The 11,736-nt window shown below is 47.2% G+C and overlaps 1 long non-coding RNA gene across 1 annotated transcript; it reads left to right on the top strand.

The window, feature by feature from the left end:
- The first annotated feature begins 6,623 nt into the window (after positions 1 to 6,623).
- Positions 6,624 to 10,824, top strand: LOC147649521 (uncharacterized). Its single transcript, XR_015278755.1, has 2 exons — positions 6,624 to 8,183; positions 8,298 to 10,824. It is a non-coding gene; the product is annotated as an uncharacterized LOC147649521 (long non-coding RNA).
- Positions 10,825 to 11,736: the final 912 nt, after the last annotated feature.

Below are 11,736 nucleotides of genomic sequence, written 5' to 3' on the forward strand. Positions count from 1 at the left end.
CCGCTCTTCCATTCTTCACTCCAGTGTGTGTGTCCCAGCTCAGAACTGAAAATTCCATCCCTGGAGCTGGGCTGCTGCTCCTCAGTTTGGGAGGTGCTGCACACCACAGAGCCCATCACGAATCCAGCCAGAAGAACGTTGTCATGATGAAGGATGAGCGCGGAGGAAGAAGGAGTTGAGCATTAATAACACTGGACAAGACTTGTCTGCGTTGATGGATGGTTCTAGTAGCAGGAAATCAAAACAGATTTAGACTGGACTTGGGATAATTTGAGAACTGGGCCGAAGCAAATGAACCCACGAGAACCTTTTTGTTTCTCAAAGCAGCATTGCAGAAACATAAAAAGAAACCTTTTTTCCCCCACTGGGATCCCAAATCACTGTTTTAGACAACAGACCCCCTTTGAACAGGTGTCTGTGGGGTGTTTGTGACGAGGTTTTGATGGAGAGAACTCCACGGCAGAGCAGGAGCTCCCTGCAGTGCATGCAGGACCTGCCCTGGAGCAGATGGAGGGTCCTGGCAGGAAGCACAGCCTGTGGAGGAGCCAGGCCAGGGCAGAGGAAGAGGATGAGAGAGGAAGGAGCCTCTGAATCCTGACTGCAGCCCAGTCCTGCGCTGCCTGTTCTGTGATGAAGGGCTCAGGTGTGACCTTTGGTGGCAAGAGCAGGACTTGGAATGAGGTCACTCAAGGAAATGAGGGAGGAAAGGTCATTTGTGGGTTAATAATTGTCTTTCTGATTCCCACTGCCTGAATAAATCATTTAAAATGTTTAAAATATGTATATTTATATGCTTTAATATATAATTTGGCACTAAATTAATTTCCCCAAGCTGAGTCTGTTTAGTCCACAACAATGGGGCCCTGAGAAATCAGATCTAGTGGGGACCATCCCTCCTTGATGAACTTTGAGGTCCCTTCCAACTCGAAGCATTCCATGATTTCCAGGATGATTTCAATGATATTTGGTAAGAGGTCTTCCATCTTTATCTCAACTATGAGTTTTCTCATTCCTGAGAATATATAATATATAAAAAACATTTTCACTAGACTTTGTCAAACGTTATTTGCTCCTTTCTGCCTGTATCTGCTCATCAATGTGTAATTAATTAATTACCACTACAGACCACCACAGGTCTGAGCTGTAACACCCAGCTTGGCTTCAGTTGTCTGGTCCCAGAGCTGACCACAAGGGTGTCCAGCAGAAAATCCTATACTGTTTTTATTGGAGAATTAAACTTGGAAATGCCAACTTGGTTTAAATCATAGAATCCCAGGCTGGTTTGGGTCATCAAAGCTCATCCTCTTCCACCCCTGCCATGGGCAGGGACACTTTCCCCCTGTCCCAGGTTGTTTCAAGCCCCACCCAACCTGGCTAAAATTTAAAGTTATGAAGATTCCAGTAATATCACAAAAAGGCAGTTTTTCTACCACCAAGGCTATTCATTCAGAATCAGTTCTCTAAGAACTCTCTATTAAAGACAAACAATGCTCTTTGCCAACAATAATCTCATCAATGACACAGTGTTCTTCAAGCTGCTTTTTCCCTGAAATAACAGCACAAAACACGTACACACACGCATTTTTTTTCACCCTTATTAAACTCTCACCTCACACTGGATCTGTGTCATGATCAGAATTTTGGTTTCTAATGTGCTTGAAAAAGTTCTTTGCTCTATTGATTTCAGCTGTGGATTTTCCACTGAGGACCTTAAAACCCCTTTATCAATTTTCTGTTCCCTTAAGTGTCTCCTTCTCGGAGATCGTCAGGTTCCACCCCCCTCCACCTGTTATTTAGAGCTTTTCTTTTTCAATAGCTCAGGACCATGGGAGGTGGGGGACTCGAGCAGCAGGAGCTGGAAAGAAAAGATGGGCCCCGAGGAAAGCGGAATGTGGGACAGGCAGATGGGGCAGGATGGAGGGGGGGTGGTTTGACTCGGATACCTTGAGGGTCTGGGAGGAGAGGAAATGGATGGGTGCCTGAGAGATGAGATTGCTCTTGGCAGCATCACAGGCTGGGGAGCGAGGAGCTGTGACAAGCAGTTTACAAATGTGAGCCATGGGTGGTCTCCCCTTGGTCTGCAGCTGTGCTCCAGAGCTGCTCTGGCCACTCTGGAGCTCAGCACTTTGTGGGCTTGGTGACATGTTGTCACTTCACCCATCAAGGCATTGCAGGGGAGGGAGGAAAGCACGGGGAAGGATGAGAGGGAAGGGAGAAAGAGGCTCAAGGAGCAATAAAATCAGTGTTGGACACAAGGAAAGGAGACAGAAAACCACGAAACACTCATAAAGAGGAGAGCTATGCAGAGGTTAAAGAAAGTGAAGTGGAGCATGAGGAGCTTGAGGTGTCTGGGAGAAAACACAGCTCCAGCGATGGTGTCTTTCCCATCCCCCAAACATGCTTCAAATTGAAAATAATTAATGCCCCCATCTGATGAGAAAGTGAGGTGGGCAACTCTTGCACAATCCCCTCTCCAGGTTCCTGGAGCCCATTCCCTTTCCCTGCCCCACAAAGGAATTGTCTCTGCAGCCCATCGTAGACGATGGAAAGCCTCAGCCCAAAGCCAGAGAAGCCACTGCAGCACTTTGAAATGTGGAACACATCCCTGTGGATCCCAGAACTCAAATCCCCCTCTTCCCACACTGAAAGATGGAATTCATGCTCTGAGGCCTGTGGCTGTTTTCTTCCCTAATGTCTTCTCCTCCTTAGAGCCACGGAACCCCAGACTGGTTTGGGTTGGAAGGGACAGCAAAGCTCATCTCATTCCATCCCCTGCTGTGGGCAGGGACACCTTCCACCACCCCAGCTTGCTCCAAAGTTGGTCAATCCAACCTGGCCTTGGAACTTCCAGGGATGGAGCAGCAACAGCTTCCCTCAGCATTCTTGTGGTGCTCATCTCTCCTGCACAAATCCACTTCCTCGGTCAACCTCTGTTCCTCACCCTTTTCCACCGCTACCAAACATCCCCCTGCGATTTTCCTTACAAGAGATGATGAGAGGAGCAGCAGGGTGGTGAGCCCCTGATCCAGCCAAGCAGCCTGTCATAGACAGACACACCTCTGGCCAGGAAACCCTGCTTGGAACGTGGCACCCCTGGAACTGAGCCAGAAACTGGAACCTGCCACCAAAGCCTGGGGGTTCAGAGTTGTTCCAGCTGCTCCTGCTGCTCCTTGTGCCTGGTTCTGCACAGCTCCAGACAGTGAGTTATGCAAATAACACCTTCAGTTACTTCTTTACTGTGTTTTCAGACTGTTTATCCACAGCTTTAAGCATAAGATTGTGGAAATGGGAAATGGAAGAGTATCGTTTGGTTCATTGAACATCTGGATTCTGCACATGTTGCTCCTGCCTCGATTTTTAGGATGAGGACCCACCCCAGATAACAAGGGGCAGGACAAGAGGAAGCAGCCCCAGGTTGTGCCAGAGGAGGTTCAGATTGGATAATAGGAAATCATTTTCATGGTTAAGAGTGGTCAGGAATTGACACAAACTGCCCAGGGCAGTGGTGGAGTCACTGGGATGGTGCAAAAAATGTGTAACTGTGGCACTTGGGGACTTCCAACGGTGACCATGGCAGTGCTGGGGCAATGGACTTGATCTCAGAGGGCTTTTCCAACCTCAGTGATTCCATGATTCTGCACATTCCAGAAGGCAGGAAATGCAAGGACAGCAAAACTTCAGGTGAGAAAACCACACGCAGAAAGCTGCATCCATCCCCTGTCTGGTTGGGTGTGCAGGGGGTTTGGTCTCCTTTTTTGGCTATTTAGCCCCAAAATCCCAAATCCCAAATCCCAAAATCCCAAAATCCTTTTATTTTGAAAAGTAGGACAAGGAAGAGACTTCTGCAAACAAAAGGTGCAGCTGGAGAGAGGGAAAGGAACATAAAAACAGTCACCCAGTCCGTAGGGGGAATAATAAAAAATGTAATTGTCCTTTGCCAGCAGAACTTTCTGGGGTTTTTTTTGAGATCTGTTTTGATTGTTTCAGGTATTTTTGTGTGTGTTTTTGGTTGATTGGTTTGGGGCTTTTTTGTTGCTCTTGTCCTGTTTGTTGTTTTGTTGGTTTTTTTTTAAATTTTGGATTTTTTTTTTCCCGATAAAATGAATCTGACCTTGAAAAAAACTTTCAACCACTAAGGCCAAAGCTATGGAGCTGCGAAAGGAGCAAAAGATATTTCCACACGGGTTTTCAAGTAGTTCCTGGGGCTGCTTTTCCAATGGACTTTGCATCAGTCCTTGCATCCCAAGCAGCAGCAATTACCAAGAAGATTAGAAAGTTGCCCATTGGTGTCAGGAGCAGCAGTCCCAGAGAAACAGTCTAATTAAGAATCAAATAATCCAGCATTTAGATAAACGCAGAGTGGCTTGATTGGGTCAAACCATCAGAGCTGCTGAAGGGAGAAGCGTGTCTTGTTAACCTGGAAAAGTTAATAAAATCCCAGAGCAAGGTGAGCCAAGTGCGTGTCATTCCCTTGGATTTTGAAAACATTTTTTATAAGGTCTCTCATAAAAGACATAAAGAAAAATAAATAGGTAGAGAAAGGAAATGAGTCATAATAACTGATTTCATTAAAGGATACAAATCAAAAAAATTGCAATGGAAGTTTGTTCCCCAGAGGAGCAGAGGTAAGAAAAGGGTTTTCTCTGTGTTGTTTTTATAGTCTTTAATTAAATATTAAATATTAAATATTAAAACTAACGTTAATTATATTGTCAGTGGAAAACATTAATTTAAAATATAGGAAACACCAAACATCCAACTGTCTTTTGTAACAAGGCTCTGAACTCTCCATAACTTTCAAATGAATTTCCTTGGTCCTTTTCCATAAACAACCAAAGAAACTTCTCTTAAAATCAAAACCAACAACAAACCACAGAGATTTTATCTGAAAAAGGATAAGAACAAGGAGGATTTTTTATTTTTTTTTTCCAGTCTGCCTGTCAGATCCAACAACCTGATGCTATTCTGGGATATCCCTGCTCAGGAAAAGTCATGGCAGACACTAATTTTGATGTCCCTTTCTGGCTTCTGGAGCTCTGGGGAATGAGGGCTGTCCATGAATTCACACATTAAAGAAATTGAAAGACACACACACACACACACACAAAAAAATGTCCTGGGTACTGCAGTTTCTCACGGGTTCGACTTGGCAAACAGAATATTCTGAATATTGGGAAAAGAAGGAAGAAAATGTGTGATTGTCTGAACTCTGGTCAGTCATGGAGAAAAGCAGGATTCAAAGAGGAGCGAATTTCCTTTTACCTTCACTGAAGATGGGGAGATGTTGAGGCACAGCATCTTTTATGGCAAACAACAAAAGCTCAAGCAACCTGAATTATTTCAGCTATCCCATCCAGGAGGGTGTTGTGCAACTTTTGGAATTCCTGGGGGGGAAAGAAATGCGACAAATCCAAAACAACAGAAAAGAATCCCATAATGGTTTGGGTTGGGACCATAAAGTTCATCCCATTCCCAGCCCCTGCCATGGGGCATCTTCCACTCTCAGGTTGCTCCAGACCCATTCCAACCTGACTTTGGACACTTCCAGGGATCCAGGGGCAGCCACAGCTTCTCTGAACAACCTGTGCCAGCCCTCCCCACCCTCCCAGGGGAGAATTAGGAAATGACAGATGTATCTGAGAAATGTTTCAGTAGAAATGGTTTAAGTGTGAGGCCCCTGCCTTCTCCGTGAAGGTTGTCAGCACTGTAATAACCATTCCCAGGTGTCAGATGTTTCCTGAGACAGGAATAATGACAAATGGTCAATCTATTTCCATTTCTTATAATAAAAGACAAATCCTGGGTTGGAAAGGGCCCCAGGAGATCTTGTGGTCACCCCACAGTCTGAGCAGGTCTTTAAAGACCCATCCTGCTGTTCAAGCCTTGTCCAGTCGTGTTTTGGCCACCCCCAGTGACAGAGATCCCACAGCCCTGTGCTGGTGCCAGATTTTGCTTCCCCACTGGTCCTGGCAGGCCGAAATGGCAGGGATTTAGAGAAACCAGGAGTTGATGTGATTTCATGAAGTACCTGCAGTTCCAGCCCCTTTGCAGTGATGTTTTTTTACAGCAAACCTCGTGTCTGAACTTCATCTGCAGTGTGACTGATAGCAGAACGATCCCAATATTAGATGATAAAGAGGACATCTCCATTATATGATAAAGAAGACTTTAAGTAGGATAAAGAGACTGGTAACTTCCTCAAGTGCTCCCTCTGGAGAAGTAACACAATTTTGGAACCAAACCCACACCAAACTAAGCTTCAGCTGAGTTCACCAAGAGCAACCTGGGAAGCAGCAATGAGGGAACAAAGCATTTCTCACATTTCCAGACGTTCTGCTCTTGAGGGATGGACCACAGGAGAGCTGGTGAGACACTTCCCTGCTGCCCTAGAGCCACGAGTCACAGCTCCTGCCATGGTGCTTCTGATCAAGCAGCATGAAGGAGGGGTTTGTCAAATCTCCAGTGACAGTGAGGGAATACATCAGACTGATTAAAAGGGTTTTTTTTTTTCTCAAAATCAGCTAATGATGCAGGGCTGCAGCAGCTTGGCTGGAGGAATTACACTCACTGCTCGTTGTCTGAGGGGTGGGCATGCCTTGGAGGAGCCTGGAACCCCACTGTGATGTCCAAAGCTCTTTGAGAGACTGGGATGTAAAGGGACAGGGGGACAGGGAGAGTGGGAGGAGAAACCGAGGCACAGAGGGACAAGAGCTTCCAGTCAGCTGTGAGCTGAAACCATCCAGGTCTCCAGAGCTCTGCCCACCCAGCTGGGAGAATGGACAACATCCCATCTTTTTTTTTTTCCCCAATTCTCCTAATTCTTTGGCCACAATTCTAGCATTTTATAGCTTAGTTTTTTGGGGTTTTTTTGCTAGTTCTGGCTGGAAAAGGTGAACATTTCTTATACCCATTCTACATCAAAATACCATTTTCATGGTCATGTTTCTGGTTCTTTGACACTATTCACTATGGTGACTGCTGCACTGGAAATAAGAATATAACAGACCATGAAATTGCAAAAGATCGCACAGGATTTCAGAGCTTTGCTAGAAAGCTGAGGAAAATCCTTCCCTGTTCCAAGCGAGAAGAGTATGAGAAGATAAAAGTTCTTTAATTTTGTACGATGTTCCAAAGCCAGTGGCAATTTAAGGCACGAAAGTTGTCTTTTGGAGAGGATGGATGGTTGGAGAGATGGAACACCCCTCCTGTGAGGAATTCTGGGGGTGTCCAGAGTGGACAAGTGAAGGGAGACTTTAGAGCCCCTTCCAGAGCCTAAAGAGGCTCCAACAGAGCAGGAGAGGGACTTGGGAGAAGGGATGGAATGACAAGGACAAGGGGGAATGGCTTCCCACTGCCAGAGGGCAGAGTTAGCTGGGATAGTGGGGAGAAATCCTCCCCTGTGAGGGTGGGGAGGCCCTGGCCCCCATGAGAGCAGCACACATCTGAGCCTTGCTTTCATGAGGTTCCAGTACCTCAGCAGGGTCTCCTGAGCTCCATGAGGCCACACTGCCTCACCCTGGAGTGTTGGTTCCATGAGGTTCCACACCCTCGCTGTGGTATCTTTGGTTCTGTGAGGCTTCTCTGAGTCACGTTAGTGGGGTTAGAACCCCACCGTGGCCTCCTGGGTTCCAAGAGGCCGCCCTGTGTTGTGTTGGAGCCTTTGTGCCAGGAGATTTCACAGCCTTACAACAGTTCTGGGTTCCATAAGGCCTCCCTGTGACACAGAAGGGCCTTGGTTCCCTGAGAGAGCAGAACCTCACAACATCTCCTGGGTTCCTTGAGTTGTGTCCATCTGGAGCCTCGGTTCCTTGCAGTCCCCAACCCCCACTATGGTTTTGGGTTCCACAAGGGCCTCCCGAGGTCTCACTTGAGCATTTTGGTTCCAGGAGATCCCGCCGTGCCCATGTGGTCTCCTGTGTTCCGCCAGGCCCCTCTGTGTCACACCTGAGCCTCGGTTCCGTCGGGTTCCGTGGCCTCACAGTGGTCTCCTGCCGCTGTTCCAGATTCCAGCCTCAGCTCCAGGAGCTTCCATAACCTCCTCGAGGTCTCCATGTGTCACCTCAGAGCCTTGGGTCTGTGAGGTTCCATGAGGCCTCCAAATGGTCTCCTGGGCCCCATGAGGCCCTGCTGCTGCCCAGAGCAGCTGTGGCTGCCCCTGGATCCCTGGAAATGTCCAAGGCCAGGTTGGATGGAGCTTGAAGCCACCTGGGATAGTGGCAGGTGTCCCTGCCATGGCAGGGGGTGGCACTGGATGAACTTTAAGACCCCTCCAACCCACACCATTTAATGACTTGTAGGTTTCTGTGATTGCCGGGAGGGTAAGTGGGCAGAACGAGGCCTCAGGTGGTGGCCATGGTGTGGACTGAGGAGATGTTGGACCCCCAGCACGAAAAGGAAGTCAAGAAGTGAACCCAACACCTCCTGACTGTTAAAAGTGACACAACACAAGGAAGACCCAACCCTGAGGGACACTTCGAGCTGCTCCTGCTCAGGACTTTGCGGCAGCCACTGCTGAGGGGCTCTTTCTGGAAGGGACCACAGTGGGGTCCTCTGGGCCAACCTCCCTCTGAGCAGGGTCATCCTACAGCACCTGGCACGGGACTGTGGCAGGTGAAAGGCTGGGACAGAGCCATGGGAGGCTCACAGGTCATGGGAACCTCAGGGATGATGGAAACCAGTGGATGCAGGGAGGTGGTGCCTTGTGTCAGGCAGAAGAAAGTGGGAAAATGAAATCTTGAGCTAAAAGGGCCAGGGGGGAAAGGCTGGACATGGCAGGAAAGTCTCAACAGCCTCCTCTGCACCTCCAGCTCCAACCTAATCATGATTAGACCCCTACAGTTATCAAATGCATGGGCATTGGTGGGAATTCTGAGAGCCTTTAGTGTTTCAAAAATGGATTGAAAGGTAATTACTGCTTATATTGGCTCAGATATTTTAGGTGATGAATTTCTTTGCAAAAGTCAAGTATAACTGCTTTAAACCTCGTTCCTGTGTGGTTATAAAAGTAGTAAAATTTGAATAAAGTGTGATCTTGAGCTGCCTTCTCTCACTTTAACTTTCAAAATGGGAAAAAGTAGGTCTAGAATGGAGGTTTGGAAGCTTAGAAAGGCAAACTTTGAAATCTAAGGAAATGAATTATTGAGTCTGACTAAGCAGCTCTGGGATCTGTGAGCAGAGAAGGCACAGGTACTTAAAATTCAAAATTCAAAAGGGAGAGAGAGAGCAGTGAGAAGAGGAATGTGTGAGAGGTTACAAACTGAAAAAGAAAGTTAGAATGACCAAAAAACCCCACCTCACATAGGAAATTAAAATTAATAATAGTAAATGGCACTTAAGCCATAGAAACCAAGGGGAGCCAAGAGAAAATTAGGACAGTTGCACACTTGAGACTAAAATAGATCAGAAGTTACCTGTTGCCAAGCCCGAAAATCTTATTTACCACAACTAACAGCAGCATCAAGGTGATATTAAGGACATTAACAGAAATCCCAGGGTAAATTAGGGTGGGTCACGAGGCCTGATGTCATCTGAGGAGAAGCCAAAATTTGGCCTGGTTCAAGTGAAAAATAAAGCAGTGATTTCTACCTGGACCAGCAACAACACTGTCAGAACAACAGATTGATAATGATTATTATTATCATTATGGATAATGATTATGGAAATCGGGGACAGTCCCCATAAAGGGGTTACAGGTAAAACTCTTCTGTCAAGAAGAGGGTGAAGCATTGTTCAGACAAGTGTGGGCTCTTAGCTGGATGTCAAAGTTATGGAAGAAGAACAGATAAAGCCAGGGGAGCAGGGAGAAATGCATAAAGTACAAGACAATCGAACAAAGCTAAATTGTTTCTGGATAATTGAACAGCTTTTCCTGGCAGGATCAGTGCTGCCATGCATAGGACATACATGGACTAAATCCCTCTCACTTTCTGTGAGATCCTAATAAATTAGCCATGGATTTGGATTCAAATGGATTCAGCTCTGGAGCTGAAAGTGAATAAAAGGAGCCTTCAAGTGTTCCCACTGAAGGGGGAATTACCAGAGGAAGAAATGGTGGTGCTCAGACACAGCTCAGAATCCAACAGGACATGGACTTGTGGGGAAAAGTCTCCTGGGAGAGATCTCTGGAGAGAAAACTCCTCTTGTGGGGCAAAGCTGACTGCAAAGGGAAATCTCTTTAGTATGGGATGGTGAGCAAGGACTGAGAATTAGATCTGAGCTTCATGACTGGAGTGTGACACCAAGCTGGGAATGCTACCAAGACTGGCAGAAGAGCTGGATCTCACTCTTTGAAATGGGTCACCTTTTGAATGAGGAGACATTCAGGAGCCCAAAGCAGACCTGTGCCCTTAGAGTGTCTCAACCAAGGCTGTCTTTTTTGATACTTGCTGTAAAATAGGCTGCCAAGAGTTAAGAAATGAAAATGCATGAACTACAGGCATAAGGAAGGCAGAAAAGTTTGAAGCATTTATAGGTTGCATACGTCTTTTTATTTTTAACACTGGACCAACCAGCTCTGACACTCACCCGAGACTTCTTGTACAGTTAAAGAATCCCAGAATGGTTTGGGTTGGAGGGATCTTAAAGCCCATCTTGTTCCACCCTGTTCCACAGAGAGAGACACCTTCCACCAGGCTGTTCTGTCCCTTGTGTTCATAACTCCTCCAGGGGGAAATGCTCATGTGCCAGAACATAAATCCCATGTGTGCATCAGTAGAAACTGAGAGGTGGATCTGCAGTGATGGCTGGAGGTGGATCACGAGCCAGTTTGGACTGGAATTAGGAGAACCTTCCCATTTCAAGAATAAATTAGACCAAGGGCGTCAACTCAGCCTAAAATTTACCTAAAATCCAGTGGCCAGTCCGTCACACCCCAGTGGCAAAGGTTGGGATCAGAGTCACAGAGAATCTCCCAGCTCCCTGAGCAGCTGCAGAGGTCTCGAGGCAGGCAGTGAAGCACCTGGGTGTTCTTGCAGCATGGTCTTCATTACATGGCTAAAATATTATAGCCAAGGAGGACAAAGTGGGTGGCCCCACCTCAAATCCTGGGTCAGTTTTGGGCTCCTCGTGACAGGAAAGACATTGAGGGGTGGAGGGTGTCCAGAGAAGGGAATGGAGCTGGAGAAGGGGCTGGGGGCACCAGGAGCAGTTGGGGGAGATCCTGGAGGAAAGGAGCTCAGGTGGGACCTGCACAGCTCTGTGACAGGAGGGGACAGCTCAGGCTCTGCTCCCAGGCAACAGGGACAGGAGAGGGAACGGCCTCAAGCTGTGCCAGGGGAGGTTTATATCGAATATTAGGGAAATTTTTTTCACAGGAAAGGGCTGCCAGGCATTGGCACAGGCTGCCCAGGACCATTCTGGAGTCACCAGCCCTGGAAATGTGGTGTGTGGCGCTTGGGGACACGGTTTTGTGAGGGTGCTGGCAGTGCTCGATGATCTTAGAGGTCTTCTCCAACCTTAACGACTCTGTGACCCTGTGAGCTCCTCCTGGAGGGAACCTGGCAGTAATCCTGCAATCCCTGTGTCTTGTGGGGCCCAGGTGGTTTGGTTGTCCCTTCCCTCAGCATCTCTTCATCCTTCTGCCCCACCTGCCTCATGTGGAACAATTAGTGCCTTTCCTTAATGAATCACAGCCCTGTGGCTCAGTCGTCCTCTGTGACACACACGAGACGAGGGAAGCAGAACTCCTGGCAGAGCAAAGATGGAATAAAAAAACATTCATTTTGATCCTGGAGCATT

Source organism: Cyanistes caeruleus, chromosome 22, assembly GCF_971803275.1.
Source record: "Cyanistes caeruleus chromosome 22, bCyaCae1.hap1.1, whole genome shotgun sequence".
Lineage (NCBI taxonomy): Eukaryota > Metazoa > Chordata > Aves > Passeriformes > Paridae > Cyanistes > Cyanistes caeruleus.